Source organism: Castor canadensis, chromosome 1 (genome assembly GCF_047511655.1).
Source record: "Castor canadensis chromosome 1, mCasCan1.hap1v2, whole genome shotgun sequence".
Classification (NCBI taxonomy): Eukaryota; Metazoa; Chordata; class Mammalia; order Rodentia; family Castoridae; genus Castor; species Castor canadensis.
In genome coordinates, this window is record NC_133386.1 from 34,704,429 (window position 1) to 34,718,463 (window position 14,035).

The 14,035-nt window shown below is 34.6% G+C and overlaps 1 long non-coding RNA gene across 4 annotated transcripts in view; it reads right to left on the reverse strand.

The window, feature by feature from the left end:
• LOC141423428 (uncharacterized) overlaps window positions 1-4,916 on the reverse strand; it is a 172,442-nt gene extending 167,526 nt beyond the window's left edge. For all 4 annotated transcript variants that reach the window (XR_012448311.1, XR_012448315.1, XR_012448308.1 and 1 more), the window contains exon 1: window positions 4,627-4,916. This is a non-coding gene — a long non-coding RNA (uncharacterized lncRNA). The remainder of the gene's footprint in view (window positions 1-4,626) is intronic.
• Between the last annotated feature and the right edge of the window lie 9,119 nt (window positions 4,917-14,035).

Consider the following 14,035-nt stretch of genomic DNA (forward strand, 5'->3'; position numbering starts at 1 on the left):
ATATTAAGCAATAGTTGGTAGTTTTAAGATGGTACCTATTTTAATAAGGAAGCAATATGCTAAACTAAAGAAGTCAAATTGAGATAAAAATGTATAGAACATATCATGAAGATAGAGTAAGAAATAACAAGTTTCTACTAAAAAATCTCTACATTGGGCCCTGTGTACAATAGCTTTTTCTACTTTCTTAAGAAATATATATGGCATGGAATCTTTAGCTAATCAACACAAGACCTTCACAGACATTTGAGCAAGCTGAAGACCAAAATGAGATAGTTCAAGGAAAGTCATATCCTTTCTGGACAGGTAAAATGCAGCAAATGTACTTGACCACTTTAGGAACTGGTAGAAGAAGAAATTAAAGATTCTAAAAACTTTAAGTCCAAGACAGAGAAGAAAAAAATAGTCTTTTAAAAAGTCAGTGTTTTAATGATGAGCAATTTTGACCAATTAAAGCTTAGACTAATTGCTATGGTGATTTTGGAGAAGAATGAAGCTAATGAGTTTCTGAATGTCAACTACAATTTTTGAGTACTTTTAATTCGGAATCTTTTTATTTAATGAAAAAAGCACTGAAGACTCATTCTAAATGTATTCAAACTGCATTTTTACTTTTCCAGCTGTATTTTGTATAGGAATTATATTTTACTATACTACCCACTCTTTTTTTTTTTTTTTTGGAAGTAAAGCCTTAAAAAGTCTCCTCTAGGGCTGTCAAATCATATACTCCATCAGATTCCAAAAATAACTTTACTCAATGTAACATAGGATAAGAATTTGGCCTGATATACCAATCCAATGGTCTAGAGGAAAAGAGTTGACAGATTGCTTGACCTAGGAAATCATTCAAATAACTCTGCTAAGAGCAATGCACATGCACTTTTTAACATCATTTTTTGATTCATGTCAATTTTTACTAAAAAAAAATCATTGAGCAAAATGCCTAAAGACTTTTGAATTCACTATATTTTAAATGTTTGCCTTGGGTAGATAGAAAGTAATCTTTCTCTTTCCAACTTCTATGGGGACAAATGTAGAAAATAATGAGAGAGACAATTTATCTTTTCCTTTTTGCTTTGCTAGATATTAATTACAACTAATGTAAAATTACAGCACAACTAGCTAGACATTTAAACCTACTTCAGCTTAGACATTTACCTGAAGATCAATAGTAAGAAACCCAAACACACTATGCACATACATAAATAATTGGTCTTAGCCCCAGACGTGAAGACTGTGCTTTTCATTTGCTGGTATTGATGTTTACAGAGAAAGCAGTGAAGTAATGGTACAAAGTCAAATGCACCAATCACATGACCCCAATCATACAGAGGAGAGAAGTAATGAGCTCATTCTCCTCATTTTCCTCCTTGTAGTTTCTCCTCTTGATTTTGTTTTAACATCAAGGTAATATTTGATATCAAGATGGGAAATGCACCAAAATAAAAAAGTGTAAATCAAAAAGAAAAAAAATGAGCATCAAACCAACAGTGTCTTTTTGTGTCTGTATTTGAGATTCACACTGCCAATTATTTCAGGTCCAAGAAATTCAGAGATACAAGGATGGCCTACTCCTACACCTACATTATTTTTCCCTTCATTGTCAGGGTGGCAAGCAACGTGAAAACAAACAAGGAAAATTTGTATTCGCAATGTCGTTCCACTCAGTTAATGGTTTACTAATCTAACGTTCACTAAACTGAACTGTTGCAGAAAAATACCTGCCTCCTGATATTGCTCTCTTTCTGAACCCTGCAAATGAAAGGTCCTAATCAGAAATACTATTAGATCTGATTGAGACTTTTAGTTGATATACATTGGACTGACTTAAGAGCTTTCACTTTTTCTGTCTAACTCAGGGGCACTGGTCTTTGAAATAAACTTTGTGAAGATAAGCAAGTATACACAAATAAGGGGTTCAATATAATTAGATGAGCACTAGAGGTCATTAAATTTAATAAGTCTTATGTAGATAATGATACATATTATCTACAGATCTAGTTCCATAAGTTAGATATGATTTTCTGTGTTTTTTCTATAGACATTCTTGCACTTTACTTTCCATCAGTATTTGAGGCAAATACATAAATTTTAAGAGAAAAATTATATCCCTCTTCAGTAGCAGCTGGTTATCAGAACAATTGTACAGTGATACCTCTGGGATTTCACAATATAACAGCTCAGAATAGAGTATATATTCAAAGTATTTTCCTGTAAATGTTTAAATAATTTTTAAAATCATACCATGATATCTGAATGATAATTTTATAATATTTACAAACAGAAAAGCAGAAGGACTTTAAAGATTTTATAGATAAATCTCTTCCGTTGACACAAGAGGAAATAGGCCCTCCAAGATGAAACAACCTGCCCAAGGTCAAACCTTGAGTTCACGAAGGAACCAGAACTAGAAAGCAAAGATTTGCATTATCAGTACTAAATCCAATGGAGGTGACAGATGTGTTCATTGTCCTTTAACATTCTTATTTTTTCCCAGAAGTTTATGTTTATAAAAGAAGCCTTTAATAGACTATTTTCTTACCAACTCTCTGAAATATAAGCTTTTATTTTCAAACTTCAAGATTTTTATTTTTTCTAATAAAAAGTACTTTCTGTTGAACACTTAAGAGTTCTGTACATTCTGAAAGGTAACTTAGATTTTTGGAAGTTAATTTTAGAAATTTAGAAGTGTTTGTCAGCTTAAATATTACCTGAAAATCCATTTGGCATTCAAGATGTTCATTCATCAAGAATTTAAGGTTGTTGTTTATTATTCAATGGCAAAAGTTTACATGCATTAATAGAACATTTATTTTCTTTTTCTTCTTTTAAAATTCCTTTTGGTATTTGGCAGCAAGCAAAAGGCTAAAAACTCAGGGAAAAAATTTAATAGCTATTCATATTTTTTTCAGATGTTTTTATAGACTGTTTAGATATATAGTTCTGTCAACTAAATCAAGCCCATTGATTTCCTTTGTGTGTGTAAGAAGGGAGGTGTGTGTGTGTGTCTGTGTGTGTGTGTGTGTGTGTGTGTGTGTGTAATGTGAACATCTTAGAAAAAACTGATTTTGGAAAAAATTATTTTGTTAGCATGGAGGACTATCTATCTACTGGTTAATCAGACACTAGAAAAAATATTAATGGAAGTTAGTTGAGCATATTACCTGGGACTTTTTGTTACAAAACATAATGTTTGTTATTTTAAATACATTATACACTCAAATGTCTCTCCATTTACTAAGTCTCTAGTGAGTCTAATAAAGACTACAGATTTAAGAGATCAAACCATATGAAGTCAACAAAACCCAATTAACAAGTGCATTAATTGATCTTCCTGTATAACTCAATCTGATTGGTAGTCTGTTAGAAATTAAATGATGAATTACACACACACACACACATATACACAACTAGCCAGTGTTATATATTGAGAGATATGTGTAAGTGATTTTTTAAAGTTGAACAATTGTCAAGCCCCTCCTTTACATAGCATGTTCAGCCTTTGCTCAGTGACAGTTGTTGCTCTCGACGAGATACAGTTTTGTATGTAGACCTCTAGTCTAACAGTTATAATGATGCTTTTTATCATGATCACAAAGCGTTTAATTACACAGAGCAATTTAGAAAACAGAGTCCATGTCAAGACAGATCATAATCTAAGACAGATAAAACTGATGTGGAAAGCTTAGAGGGTATGCAAACAACAAAATCAAAAGTAAGCATTGAGTAATTATAAAGATAAAACCTCATAGTTTCACTTTACTTTTATTCAAGATAAATGAATTTTGGACAAGTCACCTTTAATTGCTAAATTCTTCACAGGGCCATCAGGGTTCTATTATTTCCCTACTGAGCTTCACTAACTCCAGTAGTCATGATTACTGCCACTGTATCATGAGATAAAGGGGTGTGTGGAAGCAGGGTATATTGTGAGAAATAAATAAATCCAAAGCCATTGTTGTACAACATCACTTGAGCTAGCTGCTATTTTTAATTACAAAAAAAAAATTATGTTCCTCTCATATATCTTATTGCTCAGGAAACCATCCTGTATCTGAAATAACATATGATCACACACTTTGTTTAAGGGCAAAACACCACAGGCAAACCCGATCAACTGATCAGAGCTCTGAGTTTATGGAATCTTGATTCCTAATTTTACATTAATTTCTGAAAATCAGAACTATTACCTCCAAAAATGAGAAAAGAATTGTAAAAAATAATTACTTTGTTCAGTTTTATAGTTGTAGAAATGGAGTATATTTTCTAAATACTATAAAGAAAATATCACTGAACATAATAGTATGTCAAAATAGATCTTCAGGAAAAAAATACTGTGATAAACTTGACTCCTTGATACCAAGAAGGAATTCTCATCCAAACTTTAACATGCTTTCCTTGTTTTCACTGGATGCTCAGCATCCTTTTCCATATGAGATGTTTGGTACAATTTTTAAAACTTGATTATTAAGTGCAAACCCAAAATTTATTGATTTCTTCTCAAAAGGCACTCTAACTCATCAGATAACCTTGCAGTTTCGTTCTCATGAATGCTCTAGTCCTGAAAACCTCTATAGGACACAGACAAATGAATAGAAAAAAGATATCCATTGAGTTTTGAAATACCTGGTGTATTGGATGGGTCCAGAATTATGAATGCCAACCCTCCTGTCACACACAAGAAGCTGGATGTAAGCAAATCCTTCCATATCATGTATTCCATTCACTCTGTTGGCCCTGATGCCCATCTTCATTAGTCACGGGAGCAACACTTGGAGGTTCAATCATAACATCGTTAATTATTCCTCTCATGATGAGGAAGACACCATCACCAAGTGTTGTCATTATGGCCAACACCAAGTGCCCTCAGAAAAGCTTCAGCTTCAGCATGGGACATACAAACCCTGAGAATGAGACTAGATACAAAGTCCTCATGATAGTGGTGTCAACAAAGGTTCTGGGCTTCAAGCCCAAGGCACCTCCCAGAAACAGCCAGTCCTCCCTCTCAACCCCAATTATTTTATTGGCACATATGCACAGCTAATTACTGAAGAACTCTCTTCTTTATGCAATAAGGATGACTATAATTGGCAAGCATTTTTTTTCCTTTAAAAAATTGATTTAAAATATAAGGGAAAAATCTTTTGATAAAGGTAAATAACACAAAGAATAGATATTGGAGGAAAAAGAAATAGTGGCAATAATAATTATAAACATCTTGGCTCTTAAATTTTCCAACTAAGGTGTCAATCTTATGCTTTTGAAAAATTATTTTTACACATATCAACAAACTTGGTTGCAAGCAGAGAAGTACAATTTAAGCAATTGTCAGGTATTTATATGTCACTGTGATAATTGGTTACCAAAGAGAGAGGATAACAAGGAGAAATGCAACTATTTTCTTGAAGCAGCTTTGGAAACAGACTAATACTTAGTATCTTAAAAAGGCTGGAATGGTAGATTTGAACAGAATATGTCAATATGAAAACTGACCTGATGGTAGGTTGTGTGTGTGGTACAGGGTTTATAGTACTTTGGGTTTTTGCTTTAGTTATTTTTTGGATAGGGTCTCTCACTTTTTGCCCAGGCCTGCCTTTGATGGAGATCCCCTGCCCATATCTGGGATTATGCACATGCACTACCATATGCAGCCCCTGGAATATTTTAAGTTCATTTTTTTGTACTGATGAGGAAACAGAATAATTGTGACTAAAAAAAAAAAATAAGGATTTTAATAGTGTAAGTGGCCAAATTTTGCTCAAATAATTTTAGTTTTGTTTCAATGAACATAGGGGTTTCTAAAAATTTCCAAACTACACAGAAATACACAGTAAAAATCATGGATGCTGTGACACAATTCTCAAAAAATTAAGCAGCTAAATGTTTAAAAAAGAAGCAAGTAATAAATGGTTTTAAAACTTGTTAAATGGTTAAGAAATACATGAATACTATAACAAATATGTTAGTTTGTCTTGGAAAGGACCTGATGTTTGTGGAAGGGTTGCAGCTTGTGAATTATTGTGAAGTAGCAGAAGGAAGGTTTTCTGAAATCAACAGGAAGTTGTAACACTGGATGTGGATATGTGTGGACCATTGATTGTGCTTGTGAGGTGAGTTTGTGAAGTTTTGTGTAGTCTCACAAAACCCAGGTCAGCCATATGCGTTTTTTTTCCTCCACCTACTTTGTCTAGCAGATGAAAAAGTGCACAAGTAAATGCAAAATTTCCCTTGTGGTGAACTTGCTTCCCTATGCATCCATTGCATAGGAACAGACTCACATTAAAAAAATAATAATAATTACAGTAAAACTGGCTATAGAACATTGGTCAATTCAAAAATTTTTTAGAATGCACCAAATATAACATGAAAATAATTTATCCGGGGCTCAGTTGTCTGACCACACACAATTTTAAATACTAATTAAATGATTGTAAATGAGCCTGTTAGCTGCTCACGCAAACCACAGGATCATGACAATGGATGTAATTATTATACTAGTGGTTCCCTGACTTTAGTATGATCAGAACCTACTGCAGTATTTGCTAAAACTCAGAGTTGTCCAACTCTCAGAGTTTCTGTTTCATATTTGCGTTTTTAACATTCTCAGGAGATGCTGATTCTGCTGGCCTGGGAGACAGGGTCACTGAATAACCACTTGGCCAGACCACATTAACTACTGCTGAAAGCAGCTATGACACAGAGTTCCAATACCATACAAAGAAAATCTGTTTTCATCAAGATTACACAAAAAGAATGGGACTGTCTCATCAAGAAGACCTTAATAACATTCTTCCGACATTCTTTGTTTCAGTGCTCATGGCAAAAGAGATAAAAAAGTGAAAAAAGACAAACTTAATGCTTAGATTTTTGACAGGGTAGTTGGAATTTAGACGATCTCCCAAGTATTTGTCATTGTCAATTGTATAGAATCTGTGTATTTGCTGTGCAGTTGAACTCCTGGGATGTGTCTTGATCAGAACAAATCACTTAGGTTAATCTCATTAATCCTGGGTACCCATGAGTATCCAAGCGTGTTCTAGTCAGGAAAAAATTTTAAACTTCACCTCCATGGTTTGAGAAGCAATGTTCTCAAATCGTGCTCTGTTTTACCTTTGGCAGTGCTGGTGATTGAATACAGGCATAGTAGCTAGTATGCTACCTCTGAGCTTCCTCCAGCCCACTGGGAAACAATACTTGCTTTCTCTTCTATAAACCTGAACAGAGAAACAGGTCACTCCAGAAGTTGCTGGCAACCATTGTATAGCCATAAGACAAGCCAGATTTAAGGCAAAGCTAAATTTCCAGAGACAGTAACCAAGAGAATACCACAGAAAAATGAGCAAAATTCTTCCTTGATCATAACCTGAAGCTCACACTACTATAAAAACTTTTAAGAGCTTGAGTTGAATTCTCTGTTATTTTAACCAAAAGAAAAATAAATTAACAGGGGAAAAAAGTCTCCTGTCTAAACAAGTAGAGAAAAAAGCTTTGAAGAAATGGGAACTAATAATTAAATCAAGCAGATGCATCTAAAATGGATGCACCCTTCATAGAAATCTATTGATAAACATGAAGTAAACTTAGGCTATTTGTAGATGCACGGATCAAAATCTTAATAAAGCCTGTGAAACAAATTATCAAGTCCACGTAGGAAGGCCTTGATAAACCTCTAAAAGGTTAAAAGGACTCAACATTCTGAGGACACAAAGAATCCAGAGCAATTATGTGTGCAAGCTTTTCCCACAGCCGTACTGCTTACATCTTAGTTGCTATAAGAAAATTAATGTAGTCCTTTTTTCCTGAGTACAGTTAGAATACTTCAGTCTTAATTTCATGAAGTATCTTAAAGAATCTTTCTAACCTATTTCCAAATACAGATACCTGAACCAAGGAGCTCCAATCGAAACAAAACCAGTGAGGGAGTCCCACTTCCACTCAACTTGGAAAATTCCAACTTAACAAGATTCTTTTGAGTAGATGTGCCCTATGTTTACCAACAGGAAGCAAACAAACAAAAAATAGAGCCATGGGAAATAAAGGCCTTTCCCAAAAACATAAATTTGATTTGCCGGTTTATTTGTCACAGAGAAATGACTTCACTATCTCTTGGTATAAAGTAAATTAAGCCCAGTAAACCAAGTGAGAGATAGAAATGGCATGATCTTAGGAGTGTGAGAAAGTTAAGGTTGAAATCCCATCCCTGATATCTTACTTTAGACATGCTATTTAACTTTCTTGAGTACCAGATTTCTTATCTGTATACTGAGGATAATATGTAACTTACAGAGGTTTATATATATATATATATATATATATGTAACAATTAAATAACACATGGAAAGCATCTTACAGTGCCTGGTTTTTAACAGGTACACAACATACGGTAAGTTCTTCTCTCTCCCTTACCTTAGGTGCCTCAATAACCCTTTAGAACCAAACAAAAACTAGCTATATTTGGGCAATATTTATCGTAGGCTGTTCATGGAGGAAGGTAATCAGTGCTATTAACCATATGAGCTTTAAAAGCATTGCTGTATTGGAGGGGTCAGCATCTTGAGAATACCCAAAAAAACATTGGGCAAAGTACCCTTCACAGGAGAATCTGCTGGCAAAAGGAAACACAATGACGCCTAGGACAAACACTCAGAAATATAGAGAAGGATAATATTGAGTGCTATAGAAAGTGGACTACATTTCTTATTAGCAAAAAATCAGACTCTTTGTGTTTGGGGAGTATATTGGGTTGGTTGGTTGGTTTGTTTTTAGAAGGACTAGTGCCAAGGATTGAACCCAGGGCCTCACTTAGCTCTTGTTCAGGAGAAGCTTTCTGTGACACTTGGGCCAGCTGATTTCTGAAAAGCAACTTTCACATTTGGTAGTGGGACATGAAACCTGAGGGCTAAGTGTGTCCGTAGAAAGTAAATCATCAAACAATGAATGTGTAACAAATATGCATGGCATTTTAGGACTCATATATCAAGACCATATCCCGAAATACTTCTACAAAGCTGATGAAATTGTTGTCCAATTTACTCTTGCTTGCCAAACTGTAATAATCTCAAACTGCTGCATTTAAAAAGAAAAAGGGTACATTAACGACTTTTGCATATACTATCCCTGCTGTCTTTTATATAAACCTACACTGCTACAAATTCTATCCATTAAAAATAATATACATTTATAGTTCTGTGTTTACAAGGTGTGTGTTAATAGGCAGGTGGCTAGAGTACTGTTCTGTTTTGGTTTTTTCTGGTTGTTTTAACCTTATTTTGCCACCTGCAAAGTACTTTTTAAAAAAGCATTGCCTGAATGATAGGTTCACTTAATACAATTGTAGAACGTACTCTAAAAGCAAAATGTATTGTGAAAGACTTGTGATTTTGCTGCCTAAACTGTCACCTCACTATTCAAACTGTATACTTGGGTGTTACTCAGAACATAGAGTGTTACGAACAAAGTTAATTTCATAGGAAATTGATTTATAAAAAATTTAAAATTCTATAATTTTACAATGGGTTCTTAAAATCCCATTTGCCCATAAGAATACAGAGACATTATAGAAACGATTGATGTGGTGTTCAGCAAAGAGTTGACTTTTCTCAATAAACATACTTAGATTCCCAGTTTCACCATTCCCATCTATGAGCTTGGGCAACAATTCCATACCTTCTGGTACCAAAATCAGGGAGAGATCAGCAAGTACCACAAAGGTGACTATGTAGAACAAATTAAATAATAAATATTAAAAGATCTTTTCTGTTGCTGTTTTTAAGACATGGTTTACTTTATAGTCCAGGCTGGCCTTGAACTCTCAATCTTCCAGCTTCCACCTCCCAAGTCCTGGAATGATAGATGTATACTATAATACCTAGCCTATTAAAATATTTTCTAAATTAAAAACTACTTAGACAGTTTCAGAATTTTTAAGTATTCTAGATACAAGTATCAGCTCTGCTACTTATACCAGTGTGTCCTTTACAAGTCATTTACTCTGAGCCCAAACTCTGTATCAATACGCTACAAAAAATAATAACAGCTACCCTACTTATGTTACTGTGAAATTCTAATGAAACTGTGTTCTCTAAAAGAACACTGTTGATTCTATAGTATTATAAATTTCTTAATGATAGTTTTCTTGTCATTATAAAATACACTTTGATAAAGCCCTCCCAATTATACTTACACAAAAAATTTTTGGTTTTAGTGGCGCTAAAATTTGAACTCAGGGCCTCATGCTTCCTAGGCAGATACTCTATCACTTGAGCCAGTTCACCAGTTCTGTATGCTATGTGGTGTGTGTGTGTTTTGGTGATACTGGGGTTTAAACTCAGCACTGTACCACTTGAACCAGGCCCTCAGCCCGGTTGAGTATTTTTGAGATAGTGTCTCACTTTTTCCCCCCAGGCTGGCCTTGAACAGCAATCCTCCTGATCTCTATCTCCCATGTAGTTAGTATTACAGGCATGAGTCACTGTTGCCTGGCCACTCACACAAATTCTTAACAGAAAGAGAGAGACACTTCAATTCTACATGCCAGATTAGAAACACCATGAAGTTAGAATTCTTACTGTTTTGTTTGGTGATGCAGCTTGAGCTCCTAGAATAATGCTTTATACATAGTAAGTGTTCAATAAATGTTATCTTAAATATAGGAAATATACTCATCTTGATATATTGATAGTAATATAAGTTGGAAAATGCAGCTATAAAAATCAACTATAGCTAAAAAGAGAAGAGAAAATACCTTAAGAGAACACAGTGTCTGTATTCCATAATTTACACTGGGAAAGAACAGTCACACAACATTTCCCTGGAGACCAAAGAATACGTGGTTTTCTTCCACATCTGTAAGAAAGAAACCAAGTCAGTGAAAATAGAAGAAAGCATTCAACAATCTGGAGATTTTTTAAGGAAAGAAAATATTGCCAACCATTTGCCCCTATTCCTTTCATCTTCATCTGAATATACACCTAAAATTCAATTAAATTGTTACACTCATAACAGTGACTCAGTTCTCAAAGATGTCTAAATTGTATTCAGTATAAAGAAGTGTATGTTTCATAAATAATCTCTACAAAAATCATTACACTTAAGTTGTGCTATTTACTTCTTTCTTCAAATTATTTTAATTAAGCATCCATTATGTATCAGGATAGAAGACTCAAAGAAGTAAACATATCTCATATTGTAAAGGAGTTTAGAATTTAGTGAAAAACAGAGATTAACCTTTTTTTTAAAAAAAAGTGCTCTCATTCAGTATGTCAGTATTCATAGACAATCCATAATTATACATCAGGTTTATTTCTTGTAGAACTAAAACATCTAAGTTGTATAAATGTGTATCTGTTGATAATCTTGAGTTTTTTTTTCTGGTAGCTTTGTTATTTATTGTTAGCTTTTTTGGTTATTTGAGTGTTTCTTGGTTGGCTTTTGGGGTTTGTGTATTTTCTGTGGGTGTGAGTGTATTAGTGAGGATATTCTAATGTTATATTTTATTCTCTAATAGCTTCAATGTACATATCTACCAAAACATTATAATTATTTATTGTTTTTACCCAACCATTATACTATCCATTTATTAGCACATAGATTATGCTCTGCGTTATGTTGTTTTTATGTTGTGTGGCACAATATCTGTAGTGTTGTAGATGCTAAATATATATGGAAGAAAGAGAAGGAGGGAGATAAAACCCAGGTAAATACATGTCATGTTCTACCCAAATGACCACATGATCTGAACTTAGAGAACTTTCAATTAAAAATAAACATGTTGATAACAAATTATGTTTGAGCTTTAAGAGTATGTGAGAAAGTAAAAACAAAAACACAAAACAAAAGGCAATACCGGGTAAGTTTTAAATAAGGAATTGGATGGTGTTTTTATCTACATGCTCCAGTTAACCTCATATATTCTTGTCACATGCAGAGAAGTCACAGCCTACTGAGCTGAACAGGGTAGACTTTCCTATCACAAGACACAGCCATGAGCTGCTCAGGTTGGCATAACTAGACTCAACCGGAACATTGTGATTGGTGTCTTAATAACACAAGCAGGATGTAGGGAAAACACTACATCATCCTTTGCTTTTACCTTTTTGCCTGAACTACCTGGATAATTGGCTAAACCTTCCATTTTGCCAGAATGTGGACACTTGGCAAAGTAGTGAAAGGAAATGTGCCTAGTCTTAACCTATGGAACTAATTCTCTTCATTACTGAAATACTTAAGCAACTAAAAACTTACTAGGAAAGGTTCTGCTAAAATTATACCTGCTGCTTCCAGACTTGAGAAACAGAAACGCAAAAGTGACTTGAGGAAAACAAAAGCACAAATACAGATCTCACTGGCACAGTCCTCAGAGCAGGTTTTACTGGTGTAGCTACAATCTTGTTACTAAACCAAGTGAGAACACTGAGATTTCAGGACAGGGTCATACCCCTGCAGGATCTGGGTTGCCTTCTCATCCCAATCCTGTCCAAAGAGAGCACTTCTCCAGGTACCTGTTAGGACAGCTGGAAAGACATTATTCCACCAAAATAAACTTTTTTTAAATTAAAAGTTTGATTGCAAATTCAACCCAGCCCAGTATGTGATATGCCATTTTTGATAGACACCATTTTCCTATTGCTACTCCAGGAAAGATCTCTATTAGTGACTGTGCCTGACTAGTGAGGGGGGAAAAAAACTAAAGCATTGTAACCCAGATGACAAGAAAAGTAAAGAGAAAACAGAAACTTCAACCTAGAATCCCTTATATCCTGACACTTAGGGAAGGAAAAGATTTGGTTGATTTTATGTAACTTACTTAGTTCACATATGGAAGACTTTTTTCCCTTTTGTTATCCTACAAGAAGAGAAAGGATAGTATCAAGCAGATTAAAATGTGTTTAAGATGTGGATGGATGTTGTTGTAAAGAATACTCCAGAATGTGTTTTACTTATATGACCTCTGCTTGTGTTAGTAAATCTGGAGATGACTCACTGTCTTACACACCAGTTTGCATGCTTGAATACTCTCCTTGCCCCTACAATCTCACCAGGTCCCACTCTGTCTACCCAAAGATTTAGCTTAAATGATTCCTACTCAGAGAGCTTAAATGGTCCATATTCAGAGACTTTCCCTGAAGTTTCAACTTGGAATAGATTTCTTTCCTATTTGGGTTCCTTACGAGATTTCTTCAGCAACATTATTACAAACTATAACTATTTAATCTATTTCTTGGCTTTCATCTATTTCCCTCAGTAAAATTTAATTTCCCAGGATGCAAGTGCCTTCCAATGTCTTGTTGATCAATGCATTTCGAGGACTAACTCATGGCCTGACATGTATCAAGTACTGAATCCTTTTTATTTTTCCTGAGTGAATGAATGAATAATACAAACTGGTGCTTAGAAAACTACAGTTCCATTTTGGGACTTGCAATTTTTTACATAATCTTGAGTGTTGTTTACCACTTTAAACATGTTTGATTTCCTTCATTTATAAAATAATGATAGTTCTAATGGAGATGCTGAACATTAGATGAAATAATGAAAGCAAGAACATCATGTTAAACCAAAAGAGAATTTACAAGGGGTTGGGGGGTGATGAAGGAGAATGGTGGAGGAGTGAATTCAAGTATGATATATTTGCTATATTGTAAGAACTTTTGTAAATGCCACAATGTACCCCCACCCAGTACAACAATAAAATGACTGAGACCAAACAGGTACACATTGAGATTTGTATGTAGGAAGTGGAGGCAGTATGAGTTGTTGATTGGCAGTTTCTTATAGGCAGAAGACCATCTACCCAGAAGAGTTTAATTAGACAGTGTACAGAGGCCTCCTCTGTTAAGATACTACTCTCTTGACACATTCAAGGGGTAGGATTACTCACAAATTATCTTTCTTTAATTCTTCCTGAATCCTGTGCTGTTTTCTTTCTTCTAGGGAGAAGGAAGGAGAGAAGGAAGTAGGGAAGGAGGAAGGAAGAGAGGGAGGAAGGAAGGAAGGAAGGGAGGAAGGAAGGAAGGAAGGAAGGAAGGAAGGAAGG